The following is a 22,112-nucleotide window of genomic DNA, read 5'->3' as shown; positions in this document are numbered from 1 at the left end:
AACTAGTCTGTAAAACTTTGAAAATATGGTAAGGTAAATGGTTTATGATCCAGTGCTTCTCTAGAGGAGGCACAGGTTGTGTGGGACTCTACAGTGTGTGGTGGGATTGTCTCATTCTGCAGAGTGCTTTCTGAGCCATCAGGAGCGTTGTTCTGGTGTCTGTGCAGAGCAGCCGGGCAGATGAAAGGTCGCACTTCGCTATTTTGGGATCGGCAGAGGCGGAGCTGACACACAAATAAGCTGAAAGGCACAGGGAAATTGTGTGGTGTGACCAGAGTACAACCATTGCTGGCTAAAGCCGATGGGAGTCTTTTCTGCAACCTTAATGGCTGTTAAATCAGACTCTGTTTTAGCTCAGACTTTTCATTCCTTGATCTGCATCCATTTGAGAATGTGCTGTTATATGTGTAATCTTTAAATAATGCTTCCGTCTGAAGACTCTCGCTTGTCCACGAGTAGTTTTGGAAGCTTTGTGCTGCCACATCATTTTTCTGCTAGATTTTTTCCAACTGTTGCTTGTGTGGTTTTAGATTTACCTGATATTTTGGATACACAGATTAGGTATATTTATTGTTCTTTATATGTGGAAAGGAAAAATTGTATTTGAACTCTGACAATCCCAAATCAAGATCAAGATACAGTCTATTACATTTTGTGCTCCTATTCTTGTGAGGGTTTCTTGGAACATGCAGTGATGGTGCTCCTGTGTTTGTCAAGCACATTTCTCTGTACCTAAAATGGAAACTATTTTTGATGTTTTCCTAAAAACATTATGGTATGATTAAAATATGGGTTGCTTAGGACAGGAGTAGTCTTTGTTTCTGTAAAGAATAGTGCCAGACATCTGTATCAGAGAAGGAGCGAGCAGTAGCTGCAACCATTTTCATCAGGGTCCTTCCTTGTGTGCTGGCTTCACTGCTGCCTTCCGGCAACACGAGTTCTGGGCTGGCAGATCTGCAAGATCTTTCAGATCTCTCAGGAACCTCATCTAAAACATGTAAGTCGATGTCTGATCCTTCCCATTTGCAAAGGGGTGTTCCTGAGTTCTTTTTTTTTTAATTTAAATGTACTTTGTTTCATAGGAGAGAATCAGGGTAGTTCCCAGTCCAGTTTTGACACACAGAAAAGAGCATTTGCATCTTTATCTTGATTGTGCTAAGCATGTGACCCCTGGAAAAATGGGCTGATCATGGAAAAGTCTTCTGTTTGTTCCTGATTTCACCTGGCCCTTGCTGTTCTTCTGTTGATAGCTCAGGATACAGCTGTCTCAGCCTCACTACATGGAGACTGCTACAGGTGTCACAGAAATTGGTTAGTTATTATACAGCACTTTGTAAACCATAACCTGTAGTAAAAAAATAATTATAATATTGTTGAAGTACAATTAATTCTTCCAGTAAAACTACAAAGAATTAATTCACAAATTAAGAACTTGAACCTGGGGTTTTCTGTCTGTAAGAATCAAAAGACATTTTTGTGGTCTCAATTCATTTTCAGTTTATGAAATAACTTATTTTCATGGTGCAAAATTACCTAGTATGCAAACTCTAGACTGAGTACTTGAAAACAAACAGGGCTTTGTAGTAACTTGTTATTTTCCCTGAAGAATATGTGTGCCCTTTCTTGCACTCAGCATTGTACTGCTTCATGTGGTTTTGTCTTTGGTATACAACCCACTGTGCTCCAGCTCCACACTTGATTAAATGGCATTATGAACTCTCTAATTATAATACCTTCACTTTATTATGCTCAAAAGGATTGGCTCTGGTGGATGGTGGTGCAGACAATGTGCAACGTGAATGCACTAGTTGGAGTTTCCTGATTTGGGTTGTTATATGCATTGTAAGCTTGCCTTGTGGTTGCCATCATGGAGGTAAATATGATTGTGGGACTGTACATAACAAAGAGGTGATGTCTTTCATAAGTGCTCTACTATCCAGCTAATAGTTTATGCTTTTATTACAGTAGCAAATATTGAATATCTCTCACATCAATGCAATCTTCAAAACACAAAGAGGTTTTCTTGGGCTGCTTTTGGGTTTTTGAGGTGTTCTTGAATGGATGTAAAGCAAGTGTTAAGATGTAACTTTTCAAGGAAGGTTTTTCTAGGAAAGAAAAAGAGATAATGAGGTGTTGTTTGTGGTTTTTGTAGCTAATATGAAGTCTGAAACTATAATGACAAGGAAGTTTGGTATGATGTTGGAAGCCTGGTTTTCTTTCTCTACAACTTAATTAACCTCGTGAACAGTTCCAGAGTGGCTACATGGTCATTTCTATTTGTGGGTTTGTGACTATATATAGTCTTTCTTCTACAAGAAATTGCTGAGGTCCTCAATGACATTTCATTGATGCTAATGTTACAGTCTATAAAGTTGTTTATATGGTCTTATCTTCAGGCAAGAACTATGTCATTTTAATAGTAAAATAGAAATAAGAGGAGTTAGTATCATTATTGACTAAAACTCAGTATGAAAAGTCCAGAGGATTTGATGGAAGAAGAGAGAGATCAGGAATCTGCAGGAGTAGTTTGGATGTAAGGGTTTAGTTTGCATCTTAACAGTGACAGAGGGAAAATAAGAGAAATAAAGTTCTCATTGTTGTGAGGACCTTACTGAAAAGGAATTAGAGTAATGCTATAGATGCAATAGGATGTAAGGAAAAAAGAAAGAAAGCATTAGTGGAAATATGGGCATATTCTCAGAGGAGTCAGTGGACCGAAAAGAAAGCAACCACCCATCAGGATGCAGGAGGAGCATGGCCTTGTCCCCTCTTGGTGGTGAGGGCTCTCTTCCCCTTCACTTCAGACTCAGCCCTGGCCTCCCTTTGAACTCTGTGAGCAGCCCCATGCCAGGTTATATAATCCCCCCTAACACTGCTTTTAGCTTGTGGCCATGCAGCTCAGCTCTGCCAAACCCCATTGCCCTCCCTCCTTCCCAGAGGTGGCAGTCAGCTGAAATGGGATGTGCATCCCAGGTGTGCTGAGGCTGAACCAGAGTTCTGGAACAGCCAGTGTGAGGTCGCTATCTGCATCCACATACTATGGCATGAAGGAAATGCTTTGGATTATCCTAAAATTGACACAGTATCACTGAGGCACTGTAAAAGAGGCATCAGTGATTATTTCTGAGTGTTGCAATTTTTGTTTTACTTATGAATGTTGGGGAGTGGGAGGGGGTTTGCAAACAAAGCCTGGTACCCTTTAAAAAAAAATTAAACCCCCTTCCCCCATAAACAGAATCACAAAACAAAATTACAAAACCCAAGCCATTGAATTTATTTAGTGTCTTTTTAGCATGGTCCTGGGGACGTTATCTCTAAGGATGTTTTGTGTCCTGCGAATCAGAACCGTAGGCTGCTGCTTTGTGTGTTTGCAGCAGTGATTTTGCAGAAGGCTGACAGAGTCTCTGGGCTGAGCCCAAGTGCTGTGGGCTGGCAGATGCGGCGGGCAGCGTCTGCGCGGTTGGGAATAAAGAGCCCTTGTGCCTGCTGAAAACGCAGGGGATTATAAACGTGAAACTGCTGAGACCATCCCTTGCATTTGAGTTCAAAGAAATTCAATTTGTTTTAAAAATAGGTTCAATACGTAGGTTTCCTGCTTTAAAGCAGCTTCATGTATTTAGGATCTTGTAGAAGATGCGGAGGGGGGAGTTTTGGAGCGAAGCAAATCACTGGCAGATTTAGCATCATGTACGTGTTTGCCAAGTTATTCTTAGCATGAGTGGAGCCCAGTCAAAAGACTTCTGGTTTGTGTGCTATTCTGTTGTATTTTAAACTGATGTTGTGTATAATTGGCATTCGTTAAGGGGAAAATGTAGTGCTGTTTGCTTACATCATGCAAAGTAAAATTAGCGACCAAATTAATAAGAACTCATTTTTCAGGCATGGACTAGGAGCCGGTTACATGGCAGTACTGTATGGGGAAGAATCAGCCAGCTCAGTTTTTATATTGTGCTTGTTAATACTTTCCTCCTCCTTCTATCCTTTATGTTGACATTAATGTTAATTACTTATTTGCAGCAACCAAAAAGTATTGATGAAAGCCCATGAACCCAATGTGCTTTTGTAAAATTAGTTTCCTGCTTAAGCAGATATTTCTGTAGTAATTGACACAAACCAGCCTCAGACAGAGAGGCAAAGGCAAGCTGGTGTATGATTGATTCACCATATTCTGTGGTTATTTCATGTTTATTGTAAAGACAAGACTGTAAGTATAGGGCCAGATGCTCCACCTGGGTCCTTATCTGAAGATGTGGCCTGAATAATTTATTAAGGTTCTTTCCTTTACATTCTCTTCAGCTAGAAGTCTTGCCATAAAAAACTCCAGAATTTAAAAACCTTTCTCTTGTTTTGCTTTGCCTTTGTTAAAATAGAGGGACACTATAGTCAATCCCAGCAATCCCAATACTGATGCAGAATAAGAAGCTGTATGTGCAAATGCTACTGTGTGTATACTGCAATATGGGAAAAATAACTGCCCATTTGTAACTGAATTCTCTCAATGCCTAGTAATTGTAGGTGTTAAAAGGAACTGGTTTAATGTTTTAAGGACATATTAAAGTGGTTGATTGGTTTGGGGTTTTTTTCCTTAAAAATTAATAAATAACTTATTTTGTTAGCCCACATTACCAGGAGATAAGGAAATTGCATTGTGTAAGATGTGATCCCCAATAACATTTTCTCTTTGAAGAGATGAGTAGTTCCTTGGTGCCAACCTTGTGGCTTTAATGTGATCTCCCGAATAGCATAAAGCTTGTTAATTTAAATACTGACTTTCAAACAAGCAATATTCTCTTCTGTCTTGCAGGACAGCTAATTGTGCTGATTTCCCCTTGTTTTGTTCTCTGATTTTCCTTTTTTAGTAGAAAACTGTAAATATTATAAAAGGTCAGGTGGTTTCTGTCCAAGTAATGGATTGCTTCAGGCTTTAAAAATGATGCCTGTTTATGGTCCTGCCATCTGCAGGAGCAGCAGCCTATCATAAAGTTACTGTATTGATCTGTCACTAGTACTGTCTTGTCTGCCAAATGAAAAATGGCTTAAACTCATAACCTAGGCCAGCAGTTTTCTTATTGTAAGCCAGACAAAAAATGCTATTGATCTTCTTTGCTGAAGTGTTCCTTTCACAGCTTGCCAGCATCAACATACTGTTGTCCTTAGTCAGGGCTAATTAGCTAATAATTTAATGCAACTGAGACAGCAATCTCAGTTTGGTTTAGTAGCAAGGGAATATGCTGTAACTTCACAAATATGGCACCTTTTAAAAGCATGGTCATGACTGCAGTGCTTGTCTCAACTTTTACACTCTCACTTCAAGTTTGATTTGTTCCACGCTAAAGAATAACAGTCCACTTAGGTTGAGGTGTGCTGTCACTTCAGGATTTATAGGAAGCAAAGCCCAGATGCAGTGTTGGTGTCTGTGTTCTTGTATGGTGCTCTTGGTTATGCACTTGCACTTCAGCTTTATGATCACTTCCTGAGTGAAACTAAATAGTTCATTGAATTAATCATGGGATCCCTGTGGTTTGGGAACTACAGACCAGATGGATTCAGTCACCTCTGAGAAACAGCCAAATAGACCTTTTTTGATTGACTCATTTGGTTTGTTGGGGTTTTTTGGTGAAGCACCAACCAAATGAGAAATGCACTGCTAAATTGTTTTAAATCAGAGTTTGTAAGATGGATCTTTCTTCTAAGAAATAAGTTTCCTTAATCCTCTTACTGCTGTGGGGGCCAGGAAGTTGCAAGGAAACTCAGACTGGAAGCGCAGGGAAGATCTCATCTGCTTACACATGCTGAAAATGCATAGTAATCTTCCACAAGTATTACTCTTTTTAATTCAAGTATTCAATTATGTGTATGGATGGAGTTTGCTTGCTTCCATTCCTTAGCTGTGTATAGGCAGCAATTGGTATAACTTCAGCTGGAGGATGGCTCAGTGTCTATCTGCCCATGTTTAATTTTGTGGGTGGTTCTCCTGGCTTGTCACATACTCTTGTAGTGGTGAAAGGTACAGCCTGTACAACGTTCCTTTTAGAATAAACAGTAATAAAACCTTCTGAAATATAATTATATGCATTTTGCCAAAAAAAGAAACAGGCATCATATCCCATTTTCTATCTGCTTGAAAATTTGTAAAAGTTCTTGACCCAAAGCAGCTTCTTCTGTAGTCTTTGCCCAGACAGTGTAGGCCATGTCTTAGTTTATATTTCAGAATCATGCATGATTCAAGTTGTATTTTTGTTTTCTGTTCCATATTGCTGAGCACAGTGTGAGGCAATGCACAGGAGGCGGAAGAAAACAGATGATCCCTGAGGGAAGTTATTCTTTACATTTCATGCATTAGTTTCTCTGGAGTGTGGGTACATATGTTAATTTTGTACATGAAAAAGGAGTTTAATCTATAAGGACACTTAAAATTTGCTTGAAGTAAGGCAACTTTTAATCTCTGAAAGCATCCCCAAAGTGCAATTAACTATTCTGATGTCCTGATGACTCAACAGATGCTTCTGAAAACTAGAACACATCTGTCAGATTATAGAACTGATAGATTGCTATATGTGATTTAAAATGACTGCCCATAAATGGTTGTATTGGGATAAATATCAAATAGATGGCAGGGGTGTCCAGCTTTGCAGTAGTCCTTTAAAAAACATTTGACAATGCACCGTTCATTGCCACTCTCTGAAGCTAGCTACAGTCACATGAAATGCCTGACTCTTCCTTCCTATCTTTAAAACTTGTTTGGGATTTTCTATATATTGCCAGCTCATTTCTAATGCATGCAGGCTATTGAGTGGTGTTTTTAGTAAAACAGTAGAACTAAAGATTTTTTTCTAAGCCTTTCTGAAGATTACCAGTAGCCAATTCAACTGATTTTAGACTGTATTCCATCTGTCTAGCAAAGAAAGAAAATACATTAGCAGTCTACACATGAATAGCTTATTAGTTCATTTGCTGTGTGCTCTACAGTGATTCAAGACTGATCTAAAATATTCATCCACAATTACTGGTGCAGCACAGTTCAAAGTGCTTCAAATCTGTGGGTTTGACTGAGAAATTTAAGGAAAATAGCTGCAAATTGATTCTATATGTAATTAATGAAACATTTCATTCTTATGTAAATATTAAATGCTTGGCTATTTTTTCCTTTTTTTTCCCCTTTCCTTTTACTGAGCTCCCTGTCCCTGACCTCCATTATGTATTTGTTTGTTTTATAGGATGGTGGGTGGGCTGGTATGGGGGCATATTCTCTTGAGAGGAAGAATTAATAGCTGGGTCCTGTGACTCATTCACTGAACAAACAGCTGTTCTCCCTCTAATTCGCCCTTGCTGGGATGTCCATCCCACCCCCGGAGAGGAGCTGCCAGAAGGCCCTGTTTGCCTCAGTTGTTGAAGCTCAGTCCCCTTTCTTGTACAAAATGCTTTTCCTTGGCTCGCACCCTGTGCCAGTGCGAAGCAGAGGTGCAGGGTGAGCCCCTGGCCAGCGGGCTGCAGCCCCCCCTGTGCTGCAGGGACACACAGAATGGCCCCACTGGCTGGGCAGGATTTCCCAGGGCTCCCCTCTTACAGAGTAGTGGCTTTGGCACAGCAGAGCCTGTTTGGACTGGGCTGATGACAGTGGCTTCAGTACGGGTTAAAAGCTTTTGGTGTGTTGCAGAGAAAGGGCTTTCAAGGACAGCACGGAAACGAGTGGATATTTGTGCAGATATAAGGAGTGAAGTCAGTGAGGCAGGACTGGGGTTTTGTTTGGGGTCTCTCCCTCCCTCTTTCAATGTCACAGAAAATTAATTCTAGTTTTACAAATGCTATCAGTGGAAGATTTTAAGAACAGCCTGCAGTAAAACTTGGGAGATCTTGAGGCAAACTGCATCTTGCTTTGAAATTACTGTCTTTCCAGCTCAGATGTCCATGCAGAGCATGAGTTGTGTAATGCTGCCTCTCTGATGTTGCGGATGGCCTCGAGTTTTAACATGGGCAGCCTGGGAGGGCTTGGCATCAGGGAAGGCTCCTGCAGCCCTCCGGGGGACCAGAAAACCAGGATCCAGGGCTACCAGTTTGAGAGTACTTGTGTAATAGCTTGTGTGATAGGCAGCAAGGAGCACTATCTGTTGAAACCAAATGACCTGAAGAGAGGATGGGGGAAGCTGCTTCTAGCTATTAAATCCCAAGATACGACTCTTTCTCTGAGACATCTGTGCAATTATTCCTTTTGGAGCTTTTATTGCTATGACATTAATTTGCATTAAAGGCTTGGATGTCTAAAATTGTGTTTGCCTGCATCTTATTTGGGTCATAGTGCTGCAGCTTTCCTGCCCTTCACTTCCCTGCCATGACAGCACCACTCAAGCAGGCAAAGCAGGCAATTGCACCCTGTGCAGGCATGGGGTTGGATATACACTGTGTTCAGTGTTACAGAAGAGGGTGGTTAGGGTATTCAGTGAGCTGATGTGAAGGTGCTCAAGAAAATGGACTTGGCAGAGGATAGATGTAAACTTCTGTGAAATGCCTACCTTTGCGTTTAGAGAAATGGAATTTCACCCATTAGTCTTGGCACACCTGCTAGGGGCAGTGGCTAAACCAAACAAAACAGATGTTCATAAATGAGTTGCCTGGCAGCAATATAGGATGTTAAATAACTTTTTTTCTCCTTCCTCATACATGAGCTTGTTTCCCTTAATATGGGTCTTCACATTGCTTGAACTGCTTTCTGTTCAAATTGCTGTTCACTGGTGACTTCCTTTATGATTTAACTAAAATCAGGGAAATAGCCTTCTCATCTCCACTCCCATGAGTAGAAGGTAAGGGCCGGAAAGGAAATGTGTATGTTCATCAAATTTAAGAGGTTATTAGGCAGAGATGGTAAAAAAACCTGCTCCTGATTTTACATTGCTGATCTTTTAACTTTCACATTGGAGAACGTGGGGAGAATGAAATGCTTTATATATGTTTTCTTTAGATGCTTTTAGTAAGAGGTCTCAGTGTTCTTTGGTGTTAAAAATGCACTTAATTTTTAACCTCCTCTGTTTTAAGAAGGTTAAACTGGAGGGGTTTTCACTTACATCTGTTAAGGTCAGAGCTGTCTTATCACTGTTGTTTGAGGTAAGTGGGCAAAGGAAAATTTGGGGGATTTCAGCTAAGTTCTATAAAAGGATTTCTGTAAATGGGGGATACATCTCAAAAATGCAGAAGTTGGGGTGTAACTTCTACAGGAAAACACCTGTTTAAGTAATTCTAAGCTAAGAAAAAAATGAAGACTTTTTGCTTGTAAAACCTAGGCACAAAGCTCTAGAAGTGGTCTAAGGCTACAAAGAGGTTTCTGTTTGTTTTTTTTTTTTAAAGTTTTCTTAAAAACCAGCCTTCCTGAATTTAATCTCCATTTTTGCACTTATGTGTTGCTGTGTACACAACTCTGTTCCATACTGCATAGGGAAGAACATTTTGAGACCAAAACAGACCAAAACTTGTTTATTAACAGAAGATTAGTAAAACAAGATGTAGTGAAACAAAGTGAAAAAAAGAAACCATTATATTGTTATTGGTGGTGTAAGTTTCCTTCACTCCAGTATTTTTTTGCTTCATGCAGCTTTTGGGTTCTGCCCCTCCCCAGCAAAAAGAATGCACACATGTTGTGTGTAATTCTAAGCCCTTTGCTCTGCTACTGTCCTTAAGTAGTAATGCTGTAAAGATGTAGAAATTATTCTACTGCCAAATAGAAGACATTTGTTACTCTCAGAGATGATGGCTTAATTTTTAGTATTCCTTGGTGGTTTATATCTTGACATTTCTTATGACCTACAATTAAAATTACTTTAGCAAAGTCTCAACTTATATCCAGATTTCTGAGTGTGGCTGAGTGTCTCCAGGGAGAGCCTTGAACTGCTCACTAAATCAATTTGTTCTTTTCTCAAAACAGATTAAGTATGTTATACCACTTTATATTAAAAAATAAATAACCCCAGATGACATAACTGCTACATGTAAAATTAAAAAATGTGCTCTGCACATTTTGAAGGGTAGTAATTTTGATGCCAATGCTGTGCTGATAGTAATACACCAGAGAGAGCAAAGAATGGTTAAAAACAAGCATGTCTAATCCTGTCTCACTGCTCTGCTAGTCTTGTTTGAGAATTAGGTTGATGGCACTCTACTTGGGTGGGTACTAACTGCTAGATGTGGCAATAATCTTCTTTAACAGAGCGTGAGACACTTTGCTTCCAATGCCTTGTCTCCCTGGAGTTAGATTTTTTTTTTAATTTGTCTTACTCATGCCTACTGCTTTCTTTTAAGGTCAGTCTTCTCCCTATTCCTTTAGCAAGATAGGCTGCAGAACTTGCTTGTGACTCACCTGCACCCTTAGCTGATGCTGCAAGTATAATTTGAGCAGACTTCTCATGTTTACTGTTTATTTTGTATCCAACACACAGGAGAAGCAGAGGGAAATGGGTAGCTGCTGGTGCGCTGCAAATCTGCTGTACAGGCTGTACAGGCAGCTGTATGCAGGGAGAGTCAGATGCACTGGCTATGCCAGAAGCAGCTTTTGTTCCTTCAAGCCACTTCCATGGTTGTGCTTGAGTGGATTATTGTTTAAGGCTCTGTAAGTACAATAGGACTTAAGGAAAAGGGATGGGGGAAATTTTTTCTAAAACAGAACAAAGCGCACTAAAAAAGTTTCTACGGAAATAGATGGCAAATGGTCTCTAATAATGGGATTTTACAAGAGATGTCCAATCTCCAGAACAATGGTTCCGCTTAAGCCAAGATTAATAGTGCTTGTTATCCTGTGCCTGTGAGTTGGCAGCTCAGTGCTCTGCCACAAACAGATGCAGTCTAATGTGCTGCTGCCCGCTGTGGCCAGGGAGGAGCTGTGACTGCCACGGCCACTTGTGAAATGACAGTGAATTGCAAACCTCGGTTGGTTTGGGCCCTCCAGCCCCAGACTGACTCTGACTGTAGCTGGCTGGCTGCTGTTGGCCTGGAGCAGGCACTGGAGAAGGAGCTGCCTGGACTGCCTTGCAGCGGGCAGCCACAACAAATTTTCTTATTTCGGCTTGGGCCAAAGCCACCTCCATCAGATTATGGCTTCACCAAGATGTGCTGAAATGCCTGTCCTCCTAGTCCTATTTCCCCGTTGCTGCTTAAACCCCTGATCTATTCTACTGACTCATGTGCAGCCCCTTAAATCTGAGGTAGGAGGCTGGGAGGGGAGGTAGGGTGCAGCACAGCCCAAGGGACTTCAGGGTTACCAGGGCTGTGACAAGAGAGCAGAGACACAGATTTACAGCAATCTTGGCCTACTCAGGCCCTGTTCATAGGTGCACTGGACCCATCTTAGATGCAGCCTTAAGAACAGAGCAGGACTGGAAAAGCAGTTCTTTCAGTAATTAGATTTTTGGAGAACAACTTGGGAGAGGAAAAGGATTGTGTTGTTATTGGTGTTCTAAACTGGAGATCATGATAGTGCAAACAGCTGCTGTTAAGCCTTAAATGCATAGATTATGACAACAACCTGGACCTTTCCTTTCCATCTCAAAATAAGGAAATTGCAAATTCTTGGCTTTCTGCAACTGAGAAAATATGTACTTCAGTTATGTTTTATTTTTTTGAAATCATGTGAAATACAATTTTGAGAAGGCTTTCTTTCTGTTGCTGCAGAGAAAAAACAAAAGGTAGTTGTTTGGTTTTTTAAACTGGGAAAACTAATTGAGAAAATTATGACTAAATAAACAAAACTTTTGTTCTATACACTGGTGAGAAAGAAGATGAGAAAAAACACAAGCAAAATTTACATACTTATTCCTGTCATTCTTTCATACTTTGCTGTGCCCTTGTAGCATTCTGCCTAACAGGGTGAGCCTGAGAAATCTCCCAGGAGGACTGGTTGCAGTAATGATGTGATACAGGAGCCACCAGTTTGACTGAGTGTCTGAGTGGCTGCACTGCTCAATGCAGCAGCCCCCTGTGAGAACCTGCTTCTTCTATTTTGGGAACAAAAGGTGTCAGGAGGAAATGGGGTAGCACAGGAGTGCTGGTCCAGGCTTCTCCTGGGGCTCTGCAGGGCATGAGGAGCCCTGCTGGGGTGAAGGCAGGAGGCAGGCTCCAGGGCTCCCCAGGCAGGGAGGGGATGTGTTGGGTGCTGCCAGGTGAGGCACACGGCAGGTTCCAGCGCAGCCTGGCCTTTTCTGTGACTTTCTGCTACTTGTGTTTGGAAGGAGTGTGCATCCTGTCTGTTCCATCAGATAAATGGCTGTATTTTACAGCCATGTGGCTGCTGCATTTTGGTGTGATGTATTTGAGTGGTTTTTAGTTCTTGTTTTACTGAGGACCAAGTCTAAGTGTAGGCAAAGTTGAAAGCTGTCTGAAGCTGCAGTCTTGCTTCCCTCCACACAGATCTTCCCAGCTTTCCTTTCCTCCCTTGTTCTGTCTCTGCCCAGGAAGGAAGTCACCAACCTGCACAGACATTCTCATTCTCAACCTCTCACAGACACTCTCTGTCTGTCTCTCATCTTCCCTCTCCAAAACCCTCACCTATTTTGCATTACTTAGTTTAACAACAGTTTTTGCTTTTCTCTTATTAAACTAGCAGGCTGTTTCTTGGTCAGTGTGGATGGCATCTGATGCTTGTCAGACATGCACTCACTGTTGATTTTGAGTTACTTTAGAATTTCAAGAAAGCCCAAGTTTCTAAAATGTCCTGATAGAGAGCTATGATACCTAATAAGGACTGCATATAATGGTTAAACTCTCTGTAAAGTTTGTTAATGTTTTCACATAGCAGAAGTATGCTTGCTGACCAGTAAGCTTATTTAGGAAGAGCAGCACTTCATGTTCTTCACTTATGACCCAGTTACAGCTGTGGGTAAATGAGAAGTTGGGATTGCTGACATGCTGTGGTTTTATAGGAATTTTGAGTTTCAACATATTCTACAGTTCAAGGAGAATAATGCTGGAACTTCAAAATAATTTGTGAAAGTAGGAAAATACTCTAAAATGCACCTGCCTTATGCATTTCTATAGGAAGCTTGTACAACATTCTTTAACTGTCCATCCTAGTAGTATTTTTGTTTTTCAATATTCGTTGTTTGGGTGTTTTCTATTTGCTATCTCTTCATTTTTGTCTGGGTATGTGGAGTCCATATGATATTTTGTGTATGGAAACTGAAGGGTTTACTCTTGGCTACTTTTAGAGATTGATTTATTTACAGTTGTTTAAGTCCAGCAAGGTATAGACAGTGAGATACCCTGGGCTCGCTCTTGCTTTCCGCAAGATCTGGTGGCCACCAGCTGGGACCAGGATATGATGAGAAAGCAGGGAAAGTCCATTGCAGTGATACAGCTGAGATTAGGAGATTTAAAGGTGAATTCCTTGATACTTCCCTATTGGACTTCCTCCAGTTCACCCTTACAGTATTTTTATATGCTTTAATTTTAAGACTTGTAATGCACATGTTGCTCTGGGTATTTCCCTTCAATATGTATAGACCACTTCCATTAATTTTAACAAAATCACTAGGAAACAGAGCACCATCTTATAAGAAAAGATGTTGAAACTATGTGGTACATTGGGCCTAAATGGATGGATTTAGGAGCTGGGGCTGCAGGGATGGGGACATTGCCTGGGCTGCCCTTCAGGAGGGTCCCTGAGGGATCATGCCTGTCCCAGAGTGCAGTGAGGGTCACCCAAAGCAAGGGCATCCCTGGGAAGACTGGGACAGGGGAGATGGAACGAAGGGGCAAGGAATAGCCCAAGGACAAGTGAGAAGGAGGAGGAGCAGGCAGAGAAGGTGCTGCAGACACACTCCACGGCTGTCCGTGCTAGAGGCAGGCGCAGGGCTGAGGGTCAGGCATGGCACAAACCAGGAGAGTTGGGCAAGAAAAGGTCTTTGGGTGATGTTCACTCTTGGGAAGCAGGAACAGAGTTCCCCTCAGTGGTTCCTGAACAGTCTCCTTTTTTGCCTCCTCAATTTCTGAAACAGTAACTCAACAGTTTGTTGTTAATTGTAAATTACGGAAAATTATGTGGAATTCCCAGAGCTGAGATTCTTTTGTCCATGATGTACGGACAACAGATTTGAGGGATTCTTTTATCACTTTTGCTGTTGTTTAAATCTTTGGGGTTTGTTTTTACAGCTTTGGTTTTGAACTTTGGAACGTAGAGATAAATATATCCCTTAAAAAAAACAAAGAGCTGAAAGCTGAAATTTTTATGTGATGATGAGACTTTGGAGAGCTGGCTTTAGGAAAAATTCCTAGTGCTGCAGGGGACAGGATAAAATTGCTGGCGTTGGCAGCCCTGCTGTGCAGGCTCTCCTTCCTGCCCCCGGCTCCTGCAGCTTTCCTGGCCTGTCTGTGGCTCCTTCAGAGTTGATTTTTGCGGTGTGATCTGCCCGGAGCAGGAGTTCTGCCCGTGGTGCACTTGTCATGCACCACATACACATTGCTGTAGGAGTAGCCAAACGCAGAATGTCCAGCTTTGCGATACAGCGGTTCGTAGCCAAAAAATCTTTTATGGCCAAAAAATCTTTTATGGCCAAAAAAGCTGTGCGTTTTTGTGCTCCCCCTGCTGGATGTGGAGGAGCAGGAAGCGCTCCCGGCTGGAGCGCTGCTGGTTCCCCTCCTGGCCCGGCTGCCTGGCCAGGCACGGGCGGCTGCTTGCGGATGGGGCTCGGTGCTTCCCGAGTCCGCTCCTGCAGCGGCGGAACCGGCCGTGCCCCGGCTGTGGATGTGGGAAAGGCTGGCAATTGTGCAGCACCGAGTTACTGTGCCACAGCCGGGCTTAGCACACACCTGGACAGGGTGGCTGAGGCAAGCCAGGTGTAAGGGCTTTCCAGCTGGCACTTCTTCTCTACCATCTAGTCTCATTCTCAGGTGTAGCCCGCTAAACCCTGGACCTTGCCAGTGAGACTGTTTTGGGATCTTTCTAGAAACAGGATAAGAGAAGGGACCAGGCTTTAAGAAGCTAATTTTATTTTTAGAAGCTGATTGCTGTTCCCAGCAGGACCCTGTGAAGTGTGTTGGCAGAGCTGGGGCTGGCGTGGGGGCACAGAACAGGCTGGAGTGGAGGGGGGGGGGACATTGTACAACCCCTGAGCAGGCTGTGCAGGGAAACCAGGGAGCAGATGCTGGTGGGGACAGTGCCAGTGTCCTTAGAACCAGCTTGGACCTGGTTTATGAAAGGGGTGGGTGGTCAGTACTGTGAATTCACAGAAATGTTAATGGCTAGCCCTTTCATTTTAAGAGGTGCTTTATAAAACAAAGTAGGAATTGTGGTGCTGGTTTTACAGATGGGCAGAATAGAGCAGGGGAGAAAAGCCTTGGGTTTGTGTTATGCAGCAGTGCAGTTCAAGCTGCCTTAAACAGGCTCTGTTTCTACCCTCTGCCATGATGGCTGATCACTCCTGTCTTGGCCCTGCTCCCTGTGTTGTGCTGGCAGAGCTGTTTGAGACAACATGCTGAAGGAAATTAGTTGCCCCATTCTAGCTAACCATGCAGCTGCACAAATGCAGTGTTGAAAGTAAGAGTCCAGGAGGGAGGAGTGAGAGGCAAAATTCAAGTGTCCCGGTAAATGCTGTAGCCTGATCTGACAAAAGTCCAATCCAGTTACACCTGGAATGGTACCCAGATCTTAGGGCAGGCAGAAAAAAAAGCTTTTCCTTTGGAGAAACAAACTAAAATAACTAATTACAACTTCATTAAAGCCTGGTCTGCATTGGCTGAGCAAGTCATGTTAACAAATACTAAATTTTAATCAATTAAACTGTTGTTCCTACCTTGCATAAGCAGAAGAAAAGCACTGGAGAAAACTTCTGGAAGAGAATAAACGTGTTCTGGGCAAAAACATTCACAGTTGAATGTGGCCTTAAAGTCAAACACTCACCCATGGTGCTTGTCAATATGTAATTTCTCTAAAACTGCCTTTTGTGAGACAAGAAAACCAGCAGTGTCCCTGTATGAAGCAGACAGTCCCGTGGTGGCACTGGGTGTGTTGGGGTGGGATGACTGTTTCTAAGAAGGTTTTCAGTCATGTTTTTATTCTTGGTGAATTACCAGTGAAAAGGATAAATATGGCTGCAGAACAAACACTGAATGCAACTAACAAGTTATTTGTAATAACTTGAGGCTTTTCTAAAAGTCACCTGTCACTTCTGCGTAATTTGAGTTTTTATGAAAGTGTCTGCTCTCACAGCTGGTAGTTGGGGAGGAACCTGGAGTGGTTGCAAATTGTGTGGGGTTTGCTGTGTTGTTTTTTGCTTGGGTTTTTTGTTGTTGTTTTCTAATAGTATGTGCTTTTTCATGTTTAATGGGATTTTTTTTTTGCACAGAAGTTATTTGGAAGTCAGTCAAAAGAGAGGCAAAATGTAGTCACTGTGTTCCTTTTCTCAATATTTGCTGAGTTTTGGAGCTTGGTAGTATAATGCTGTAAGGACACCTTGTCTGCCTGCTGAAACAGCATGTAACAAAATACAGACTACCCGTAAACATTCCCCCGTCTCCCTTTGCAATCTTTCTTTATAATTAAAAAAACATTTCCTAGAAGTTGCAGTGCTGTGCCAGTGTAATCCATAAACTTGTTTTGTTTTGCTGCAGAGAGGATGGTGGTTCTGAGGTATTTTGGTGTATTTTTTTAAGTAGTGTTTGGAGGTTGGTTTATCTTTTTTAATGGCACTTTGCTCACAGTAGTCAGTGAGTACCCTTTATAAAGAGAATAAAAGAGACTTCAGCATGACCTTTAACTGAGAAAAAATTACCATTTGGCTCTGGAAATTTTGTTATAAACCTCAACAGAATTCTCATTATCTTTTCCTTATTTCATTGTTACAGGCATGAAAACCTGTAATACTTAAACTGCTGAGTGAGTCTCAGAAGCTTGGGGGTGGCAAAAGCTGGACTAGAACCCCAACACAGCCTCAGATCTGGTCCTCCTGGCTTGGTTGTTGAACTCCTAAATGCTCTTTATTAATTTCAGGTCTTTTCACTGAGCTGATTCAAATGCTGCTGTGTTCTGCAGGAGAATGGAAGCATGATGTGTCTGTATTTTTATTGCAGGAAAATGGATCTTGTTATGTGAGGGCGTTGAGGAAACAGTCCCCAGCTACTGAGAGGAAGAAAGGCCGGTGGGAAATACTCAGGTAGGAAAGCTGTGTATGTCATCCAGCAGTAAAAACACTTGTGGGCCTTCGTTCCTTTTCCAGACACTGTGTCGTGTTTGATGCTTGAATGGCTGATCTGGTCACTATCATAGTTTATTTGTTGTTTTAAGAAGCAGCCCTGTTTGGTCAATTGATTGCAACAACAAAACACTGCAAGCAAAGCCCTCAGCATAAACATTCCTCAGGCTATCCCTGGTACAGTATTGATCCTGATACAGAATACAAACAAATTACTCTGTGTGTGCGCCATTCCAGCTATAAAACAGAGCAATAATATGTTCTACTTGCTGCCAATAAATGTGCATTTATAATAAACTAAGCAGAAATCCCTGAGTAGAAGTGAGCAGTAGTTTCAATAATATGTTCAATATCTTATGTCTAGCTGTTGTACAGAATTTTTTAAAAAGCACAGAGTGGGCACTCCAGGGTATCTGTTTCCTTCTTCACTTGAGAAAAATAATCTTTGCAGACTTATTCTGTTGCTGCTTTTCCTTTGCTTGTGGGGTTTTTTAAAGATATTTTTAAGTAGTTTATAAAGCCATAGGTAAGCTCATCTCTGCATTATTTTCAGTGTAGTTCAGTGCTTCTCTAGAATTTGGCCTACATCATCATTTTCTTGTGGACCAGCTGCCTCTCCTTACACTGCACTGCTGTGTGACTCTTCTCCATTTTTGATCCTTGTCATATCCCAGTGGGATTTCCATATGTTGGGAAATAGCAGTAAAGTCACTTCTGTGCATCTGTAGTTGTTTTGAATGCACCTGAAATTAGGGGGGGAGTCAGTGCCCTGTGACCATCACCACTGGGGGTACATAACTGAACCCATTTCCAAACAGAAAAAATGTTACTCATCATCAGAACACAGTTTTGTTGGTTTTTTTTAAAATCTGCTTTACCATGCTCATATAATCCACCATCCATATTTTCAGTGCTGCACTTTGATGAGTTACAGACAGTTGACCTCAAGGCATTTCTCGATGAACATTTCTATCTGCTCTCAGCCTTGAAAAACTCAACCTTTTCAAGAGCTGCATGGGAGAAAAATGTGTAAGACTAATATTTATAGGCTGAAAAAGAAAGGAGAGGAAAGACTAAAGTGTAAAACTTGCTTCCAGCAGAAATGCCATCCCTCTTTTACCTCTGGTAATTAGAAGCATTTCTGACATGGTTACAAAGCAAGTTAGTGGTGAGTGCCTGCCATTTGCTGTGCATTTCGACTGCAGGACTGTTTCCCTTCCCCAAGCTTTCTTCTATGTTGTTTTCAGACAACCACAAAATTCTGATACTCACCTATTACATTATGATTCATCAATAATCCTACATTTCAGTTACTTCCAAGTATGTACATGTCATTGTTTGTAAAAATGTAAGGTTGTGATTCAGGTTCAGATTTTGAGTATTTTTTAAATCATGTTTAGCGAAGCTTATTTGCATAAATCCTTTCATTAGTAGTGCTAGCTGAAATAATCCTGAAAGACAAGAAGGGGGAGAGGTTTTAAGTGCCATAATTTTTGCAGGAAAAGATCATGGCTGTGTTAAGAAATACAGCAGTACTGATTTTAACTTTAATAGAAGATTTAGAGAACAAGTAGTTACAAGTAATTTTACTTAAAAGATTACAAGTAGTTTTTAGAGGTGACTTAAATGGTATACTGTATTTAATGGTCCCTGAATATGGTCTAATGGTATAAGATGCTCATCTTGGATAATACCAGTAATATGTGCAGGCAAAGAAGTGCAGCAAATAAATGACAAAACACAACACCAAACCCCACCACATCAAGAAACACTCTGTTTTTAAAACTGTACTTTTGAAAATTTCCTGGAGATTTCCCTGGACTTGGGCCCTTGTTTTCAAAAATAAAATAAAGATCACTTTTCTTTACCATAAGGGAACTTGGGAGAGAAGTTCCTTGCTGTGCCTTGGGGTCATGTGACCTCGCTGCTGTAGGGCTGGAATGTTTGCCATGGTATTTCCGGAGGCTTCATAAACACACAGAAAAAACACTGGGGGTTAGGAGGATTTCAAAAAAATTGTTGCATTTCCCCCCACCTCCCCCAACCCTTTTTTTTTCTGACAGCCTAAATTCTTTGCGCTTGAAATGCGGGGTTCTTTTAGGAATTCGGGAATTTATTTGATTAGTCCTGTGAATTTTAAGAACTAAGTTAAAATATTTGATAATTTTTTAATTGCTGAACTTGTCTAGAATGATTTCTTACCAGATGTAATACCTGGCAACCTACATATTAAGCCTGGCTCTTATTTAGATGGTCTTAATGGTTTACTTTTGGCATGTGTCACTGTGAGTGGCATTCAGTAATCTGACTTGATAGCTGTCATCTTGCAAGGCAGAGTAATGCAAACAAAAGATGAGCACTCAGACAAGGTTACAGTGAAGAGCCATTTCCTAAGTCCTGCTGTGGTGGCGTAGAATCCCCAAGTCAAATCAGAAAAGCACAGAATTAGTTCTGGCTCCTGGGATGTGAGGGATAAGATTATGCAAACCTCTTCCGTCTAACCGTAGGAATAGTACGTGCTCCTTCTCAGACTTTGCAAACACCAGCTTAAACTGGGATTATGAGGACTTCTGTGTGTCTGTAATGCCATGCATATGTGATGTCTTAGTGGCAAGGTGGACTGAAGGGGCTCTGCAGTCCCTCTTACAGCCTGGACTGGCAGAGCTGCAGCTTGTCCTCCTCCCTTCCCCTTCTTGCCAAGCTGCCTGTTGAACAAGAGCAGAGAATGTATCTGTTTTAAAAAAAACCTGGCAAAAATGGGGAGGGAGAGGGAGGATGAATGGACTATTTTTAACTTCACCAAGTCCTTCTGTGCAGCACCATGAAGCTGTCCCAGGAGGGGTGGGGTGAAGGCAGCGCAACAGGAGCTGGTAACAAGTGGCCAGAGATAGGAACTGCTTGTTCCAGATTGCCTTTGTGAAAAATCCCCCAGCAATGAGCCTGTGTATTCCATGAGGCTGCTCAGACTGTGGTCGGTGGGAGGTGTATAACCCTATCAAGAGAGGCTTGTTGCTGAATCAGACTATTTATTGCATCAGAAGTTACAGAAAGGCAACATAGTTTGTCTTTTGAGTTTCCCTTTTAAGTATGAAGCAGTGGAATTGGTTTTTTCCCAACTTCAGGCCCCAAACTGGCACTCTGAGGAGGAGCAGAGGTGGATCTGGAATTGAACAAGGGCTTGAATTCTGCACTTTGAAAGGGCTTCTTCACTCCTTTGTCCTGTCCCCTACTGAACTTTCTGTATTCTCTCTTTAAGTGTGACTAATTCTTGAATTATATTCTCTTAGTGTTGAAATGTCTAGAATCATTTACATTAATAAAGTACATCTTACATTTTGTTTCCCTAAGTTTTGTGATGTCTGATTGCTACAGATTGTCACACTGTCTGACTCCTGCTCTACTGGTCTCTAGCTAGAGCAGTTGAATGAGAAGGGAATAGGATAAAGTTAAGAAGTTGTTCAGAAACTCTTGTACTGTGATTTGTAGGGAAGAACAGAGTTTAAAATATTGGCTTAAATATAAATGCTCTTGAATATATAAGCCATCTTTTTTAAAAGTAAGCCATGACTCCAAAGGCAAGCTGTGTTTTAATTTGAGTTTATCTGCTTATATATGTGTTGGGTTTTTTTTTTCCCAGGTGGACACATAAAAATATGTATAGCTGAGTGAAATGTTGCTAACTTCTTGCTTAAGTTGTCTTCAGTATTGTACTTTTTAGTAAAATGCTGTAGCACCCCAAGTTTCAGGTGAAAAGTTCCAAAGTTCTGTCTTGTTCTTCAGGATATTTCACTGGTTTGTCACTTTGCCTGTATGAGACAGTGCAAAGATTTTTTGTTATTTTGTAATGATACTATGTATATCCAAATAATATTGTTCATGCCCTTTGGCTTTGCCCCTTCCCATCTAAGGATTCCCAAGCCTTCCTAAGGAAACTTGTGTTTAGGAGACCAATGGGTGTCATGGTTGAAACTTGTTCTCAAATCTCTGTGTTCCTAATGGCCTTTGACAGCATTTGGGAAAGATGTCACTTCAACACAGTGGAAAGCAACCAAAGTAAATTATATTTTTAATGAAGGATTTTCTATCTGGATGAATTGATACTGGCAGGACAGTATTAGTTAAAAATAGAAGAACCTTCTGCAGACACATTGCATTCTCTCCTGGTTTTACTTTGTCTAAACAAAAAGCAATGTACACATAGTGAGTGTAGACAGATTTGAGTCTGAGGTACTTCCTTTGCAGATGGCTTCTGATTCTTTTCCTATTTTATTTTTGTTTAAATAAGTATTGCTTTAAAGGGAGACCAAATCAGCATTTAAGGATTCTGTTTATCATGTCACTGCATGGGAGATTGCTGTATTCTGTACCAGACCTACTTTATGGTGGTATGTACCAGATTCTTATGGCCTTATAAAGGATGCTAACTTGCATTCCTCTCTGCAAAGAAGTACTTCCAAAAGAAATAACAAGCAGATTGAGTATTTATTTTTGTTCAATACAAAAGTATTCAGAGTTAACTGGCAAATATTTTACTTCTCTACCCTCCCTTTTCCCATAATTGTGTTTATCTCCTCGCCGTTTTCTTCTATTAGAAGTGTGTTCTTCTAGGGTATTTTAGTTCAGCTGATTTATAAGCCAAGATTTTATTTTTTCACTGGAAGTATGTGTAAGTAAAGGGACTGAATGGTTATTTGACTTTTATATGCTGTACATATGTATACTGTATATTTTAGATATATTAGATGTGTGTGTAAATTGAGATCTTGTTTCAGAACAGTTGTCACTCTCTGAACAATGGTTGATGATTATATATGTATTTTTAAATTACTGAAAAATCTAAATAAGGCTAAATTAACCTGCAGTAATCATACTGTTGTGTTATTTCTAAGTGTTTCATACCGAATAGTATTTAAATACATTTCTCAATTTCACCTTCTTGAAGTTAGT

The 22,112-nt window shown here is 41.1% G+C and overlaps 1 protein-coding gene across 8 annotated transcripts in view; it reads left to right on the top strand.

The window, feature by feature from the left end:
• The window catches only part of ZMIZ1 (zinc finger MIZ-type containing 1), a 332,546-nt gene that overhangs the window by 100,786 nt on the left and 209,648 nt on the right, over positions 1 to 22,112 (top strand). For all 8 annotated transcript variants that reach the window (XM_074544741.1, XM_026799542.2, XM_074544742.1 and 5 more), the window contains one exon: positions 17,044 to 17,126. The gene's annotated coding sequence lies outside the window, so the exon portion shown is untranslated. The remainder of the gene's footprint in view (positions 1 to 17,043; positions 17,127 to 22,112) is intronic.

The sequence above is a fragment of the Zonotrichia albicollis genome, chromosome 7 (genome assembly GCF_047830755.1).
Source record: "Zonotrichia albicollis isolate bZonAlb1 chromosome 7, bZonAlb1.hap1, whole genome shotgun sequence".
In the NCBI taxonomy this organism is placed as follows: Eukaryota; Metazoa; Chordata; class Aves; order Passeriformes; family Passerellidae; genus Zonotrichia; species Zonotrichia albicollis.
The sequence above is the reverse complement of the archived record's forward strand: the minus strand, read 5'-3'. Positions and strand labels throughout refer to the sequence as shown.